Source organism: Aquarana catesbeiana, linkage group LG02 (assembly GCF_042186555.1).
Source record: "Aquarana catesbeiana isolate 2022-GZ linkage group LG02, ASM4218655v1, whole genome shotgun sequence".
In the NCBI taxonomy this organism is placed as follows: domain Eukaryota; kingdom Metazoa; phylum Chordata; class Amphibia; order Anura; family Ranidae; genus Aquarana; species Aquarana catesbeiana.
The window spans coordinates 765,279,537-765,285,536 of record NC_133325.1 but is presented as its reverse complement, the minus strand read 5'-3'; the positions used below and the strand labels follow the sequence as shown (position 1 = coordinate 765,285,536).

Here is a 6,000-nt window from a genome sequence, read left to right as displayed (position 1 = left end):
GGAAAGAAGGAAAGAAGGAAAGAAGGAAAGAAGGAAAGAAAAGAAAGAAAGAAAGAAAGAAAGAAAGAAAGAAAGAAAGAAAGAAAGAAAGAAAGAAAGAAAGAAAGAAAGAAAGAAAGAAAGAAAGAAAGAAAGAAAGAAAAGAAAGGAAAGGAAAGGAAAGGAAAGAAGGAAAGAAGGAAGAAAAAGAAAGAAGGAAATAAGAAAAAGAAAGAAGGAAAGAAAGAAAGAAAGAAAAGGAAAGAAAGAAAAAAGGAAAGGAAAGAAAGAAAGAAAGAAGGAAAGAAAGAAAGAAAGAAGGAAAGAAGGAAAGAAAGAAGGAAAGAAGGAAAGAAGGAAAGAAAGAAAGAAAGAAAGAAAGAAAGAAGGAAAGAAAGAAAGAAAGAAAGAAGGAAAGAAAGAAAGAAGGAAAGAAGGAAAGAAAGAAGGAAAGAAGGAAAGAAGGAAAGAAAGAAGGAAAGAAGGAAAGAAGGAAAGAAAAGAAAGAAAGAAAGAAAGAAAGAAAGAAAGAAGGAAAGAAAGAAAGAAAGAAAGAAGGAAAGAAAGAAAGAAGGAAAGAAGGAAAGAAAGAAGGAAAGAAGGAAAGAAGGAAAGAAAGAAAGAAGAAAGAAAGAAAGAAAGAAAGAAAGAAAGAAAGAAAGAAAGAAAGAAAGAAGGAAAGAAAAGAAAGAAGAAAGAAAGAAAGAAAGAAAGAAAGAAAGAAAGAAAGAAAGAAAGAAAGAAAGAAAGAAAGAAAGAAAGAAAGAAAGAAAGAAAGAAAGAAAGAAAGAAAGAAAGAAAGAAAGAAAGAAAAGAAAGAAGAAAGAAAGAAGGAAAGAAAGAAAGAAAGGAAAGGAAAGAAGGAAAGAAAGAAAGAAAGAAAGAAAAAGAAAGAAAGAAAAGAAAGAAAAGAAAGAAAGAAGGAAAGAAAGAGGAAAGAAAGAAGAAAGAAGGAAAGAAAGAAAGAAGGAAAGAAAGAAAGAAAGAAAGAAAGAAAGAAAGAAAGAAAGAAGAAAGAAAGAAAGAAAGAAAGAAAGAAATTGGCAGGCTGCATCCTTCCTACTCTGGCTGCTGGGCTTCAAACTACCCACCCACACATCCCCTTCTCTGAGGCACAACACTGCTGGGGAGTGTGGTCGTGGGCATACACAGGAGGAGAGGGCAGGAGGAGGAGCACAACCAGCTCTCTCCTCTCCCATCTGTGTGGGGGGGACTGACAGCACTGGTTCTGTCGGCTGAGTGGTTCTGTGCTACGGGTGGTGGGTTGGCCGGCAGACAAAAGAAGCTTGCAGCTTAGTTGGCGACATCAAGACAATTACTTTGCCTCAGTAAGGCACAGGAGAAATCCGAACGCTGAAGCTCTCACCATGCCCCCCCCCCCTTCAACATTGCACCCGGGGTGATTAGGGTGTGCCCAAGCACATCCTGTGCGCACACCTGTGCATACTCCCTTGAGAAATGACAGGTAGCTGCAAGGCTCTGACCAACTGCACTATAACCTTAAAGGGTTTGTTAACCCATATTAGAGGCTGGCATAGCCCACTGTGTCAGTAGTTTTAAAAAACGAGCGCTGTAAATACCTATTTTGAGCTGTCTTCTGGCCGGTCACGTGACTCGCGGGCGCTTTCCAGCTCCAATGGATGGCTTCTGAAGGAGGGGCCGTGATCTCCCTCTGATGTCAGCCAGGGAGATCACGTGGCGGCTCATCTCCTCCGCAGAAGCTCTGTCTCATAGCTGTAAAGGGGCCGCGAGTCACGTGACCGGCCTGAAGACAGCCCAAATTAGGTATTTACAGCCCTCGTTTTTGAAGAATAATGACAGTGTGCTATGCCAGCCTCTAATAGAAAGGCTGGCAGTGAACATTTTTGAATTATATGTTACAATAACAGCGGCAGGTGGGGGCGGGCCGGAGACAGACACAGAGGGGGATTATAGGCAGGAAGGAGAGGGGAGAGAGGAGAGCAGAGCAGGGCAGCCTATCATGGAGGGAGGCACTTTGACCATGGTGATCGGGGTGGAGCTGCCTTGGTTATCATGGTCTGTTTAGAGAGGGCATACAGGAAGTGGAATGTTCAGGTTTTTTTTTTTTTTTTTACAGTTTAGAGGGGGGCAGATTACATAGCACAAGCGCTGTACTGTGTAATCTGCTTTAAGGGACCAGGATCTGCATTTTTTTTTTTTGGGTTAACAAACACTTTAATTTACTGCAGAAACATAAAGGTTGTAGCCGGGCCCCCTGGACATTTACTGGCCCTAGGCTCCCTTCTGGGTTGCCTTGTGGATTATATAGCTCTGGTCTATCTGGGCCAGACAATTATTATTTGAGGTTTGCAAACTTAAAGTGATTGTAACCCTTACATATACCCAGTGATGTGACTGGCCTCAGGTGATGCGCAGAGATTAAACAAACTCTCCTACATAAGCTGTACCTGTTTATCTGCGGCCTTCTATTATTTACAGCTGTTCAAAGTCCAGAATATATAAAGCTTGTCTGAGCCGTCAGAAAAAAAAAAGGGGGTGGAGATCTGAAATTACACACTGCAGAGCTCAGCGAGGAGAGCTCTGAGAGCTGATTGGAGGAAGGAGACACACCCCTCCTTTTACACAGCACACAGGAACAGAGCTGAGGCTGTCACAGACTGTGTGCTGGCGCTCCCTCCCCTGTCACCTTTTTTCTCTTGGTGTCAGGAAAACATGTCAGAAGTGAATCATGCTGATAAGCAGAGGAAGGAACCAGCAGACAGAAATTATACTTAGGGGGTTATTTACTAAAGGCAAATCCACTTTGCACTACAAGTGCAAACTGCACCTGATTCCTAAGTACAATTTTCTTGATGCAAACTCACACATATTGATCTAATATGTACTATACTGATTGCAATTGAACATGTGGCATATGTAATAACAAAGTATTGTAATGTATGTCTTCTACTCCACAAAAGTATGTATTTTTATACTGTATTACTGTTCTCAATAAAGCACTCCTGATTGTTAAAAAAAAAACAAGTGCAAATTGCACTTGAAATTGCACTGAAAGTGCACCTAGAAGTGCAGTCGCTGTGGATCTGAGGGGGACATGCAAGGAAAATAGAAAACAGCATTTTAGCTTGCAGATGATTGGATAATAAAATCAGCAGAGCTTCCCCTCATTTCAGATCTTCCCCTCAGATCAACTGCACTTTCAAGTGCCCTTTGCACTTGTAGTTTGCACTTGTAGTGCAAAGTGGATTTGCCTTACGTAAATAACTCCCACAGTGCTCTGGATTGAGACAAGTACACACTATAGAAGAATATGCTTTGTACATATTTTGTGTCCAAGATTTACAACCACTTTAAAGGCAAGTCTGTGCCATCTGGTAAACAGCCACAAGATGGCAGCAGTTTACAGCTCCGCCCGACATAATGTCATCATTTAGGATCAGATATCACTTTTTGTTGAGAGGATCATAAAATCTTTTCCATGTTTTTTAAAGAAATATGTAAATGTAAAGGATATCAGCTTAATGTAAATAATCATAGTAATATGTGAATGTTTTTAAAATCTTGCTTTTCTGTGTATTTTTTGCCATTATACAAATGGCTTATGTTGCAGGCTCCGCTTCTTGCATTAGGGAGCTGCACAGTGGCTGTGCTTTACTGCTCCATTTCACAATGCAAGTCTATGAGTCAGCTGACACACTGAACACAATGCACTTCCGTGGCTGATATCATATCAGGTAAAGAACAATTAAAATCTCCTGTATGACAGTCAAAACAAGTCCCTAATCCAGTTATGTGATATACAAGCCTTATAAAATGATGAACAGGCTCCCCTGCCCAGACACTGCAGCTCACAGTGGGAGGATTTCAGCAACAGAGGCAGAACTGTCTATCCAAAAAGCAGTGGGTGGGGTTAGGTGTGGCCAGGTGCTGATTGGCACGTTATAGCCTTGTAAATGAGCGGTGACAAAATGCTAAAGGTCATACCGCCCTGCAACATTTTTTCATTACACTAGTGCAAAAAAAAAAAAAAAGACACAGCCTTGTGTCTACATGAGAGTGACAACTCTGCTCAGGTTTCAGAAGCAGTGCAGCATTGTTGTCACACTTTACAGGAAGCTGCATTAGATGACTTAACTTGCAGGAGTTCCGTTAGATTAGGCAACCCGTCAGAATGTGTAACGGAAGTGACATTTTGTCGCCGCCATCTTTCTGCACCCCGCACCCGTCCACAGTAAAGGTACAGAGAGAAGAGGGTGTAACGACACATTCGGCGACCCATCGCAGTTTGCTCGGAAGTGACGTTCCGCTGACAAATTACGCACTGCGCATGTGTAAATACTCCATATGGGTTCCACAAGTTTTGCCACAATACCGACCAGTGAAAGCATCAGATAATGTCACGGAAGTGACGTTATACACAATACAAACACCGAGGCGGGAGCGCGCACGGTATTGTGGCAAAAATTAGTGGAACGCATATGGAGTACTTACGCAGTGCGTAATTTGTCAGCGGAATGTCACTTCTGGAAGCAAACTGCGATGGGTCGCCGAATGTGTCGTTACAGGGGCAAGCGACCATATTGTTACACCCACCGGAGAGTTGCATTTTAGTGAGGTTATATAGTGAAATACAGTACTTAGAACTCCGTCTGACTGTTTAGATGTTGAATTTTAAAAGCAGCGAACTTCTGTCAGATTAGCAGGCTTGCCGCTGCTTTTAAAATTCAACATCTAAACAGTCAGACGGAGTTCTAAGTACTGTATTTCACTATATAACCTCAGTTTACTGTTATAAATAACTGTAAAATGTGAAACTCCGGTGGGTGTAACAAGATGTCCGCTTGTCCACTTCTCTCTGTTTCCTTACGGTGGACGGGTGCGGGATGTAGCAAGATGGTGGCGAAGAAGCGTCACTTCCGCTACACATTCTGACGGGTCGCCTAATCTGACGGAACACAGGATCCACAAGTATTTGTGACCATAATGCAACATTTTTCTTATTAAGGTATTAAAAAAAAAAAAAATACTGCATTATGGCCCCTAGATCAGTGGTTCTCAACCTGGGGGTCGAATGTTGTTTTTGCCAGGGGTCATCGAATCCTGGGCTTTTCCTGAAGCCCGCACCGCTCTCCCAGTCTTTTTGCGGTCACCAAGCAGGGCTGTCCCTGGAGCCCACGGCCGCCCACTCAGCCTCTTAGCAGCTGCCCATTCGGTTCACGACATGGCTGAGGGACAGAGACTAGAGGTCAGCTGAGGAATGTGAAGTGGGAGGGGCTGGAGGAGACCCTATCTCCTGATTTCGGCATAGGTGTCACTGCTACGAGAAACCACAAAGTCGGAGACACAGTGAGTAACACTACCTGTGATTAAAGTTGCCATTAAAAGTCCCCACTACAGTTCTCAGATCAGCAGATGACCTTCATCAAGAGCACCTAAGTTGATTGATCAGCACTGCCACTGATCCCATTCCCCCCACCAAGGAGTAAAAATAGAGAACACATGGAAGGGAGAGAAAAAGAGGGGGAGGAACAAAGAAAGGGAGGGAAAGAACAAGAAAGACGGCTAGAGAGAGGGATGGGGAAAAAAAAACTAAAATTTAGGATATAGAGGTAAAAGGGAAAGAAAGGAGAACAAAGAGTGGTACATCCTAAAATAAAATGTACCATAAGGGGGTTTATTACTGTACGAGTGGAAGGAACTCAGAGAGCACTAAAAGTCCGTGGGTTAGGGGCGCAAATTACTTGTCTTGCCTTGGGTGCTGACAACCCACGCTACTAAAATAATTTTACTGTTAGGGGTCCCCACAACTTGGGAAATTTTATCAAGGGGTCACGGCACTAGAGGGGTTGAGAACCACTGCCCCCCCCTAGATGGACCTGATGAGGATAGGGAATAATTGTATTAGACACATTACAGCAATTATGAAAGCAGTTGTATACCCGCACATGTGAAAAAAAAGAAAAAAAAAAAAAAACCCTGTAAAAGGTAAAGGTATAATGAGCTAGACGGCGGGCGGTCGGCAAGCGGTTAAAGAGGAAG

At 42.8% G+C, this 6,000-nt stretch overlaps 1 protein-coding gene across 1 annotated transcript in view; it reads right to left on the bottom strand.

Annotated features, from left to right (window-relative positions):
• Positions 1-6,000, bottom strand: part of LOC141129304 (interferon-induced GTP-binding protein Mx-like) — a gene marked incomplete in the record, with an annotated part of 37,546 nt that overhangs the window by 2,771 nt on the left and 28,775 nt on the right.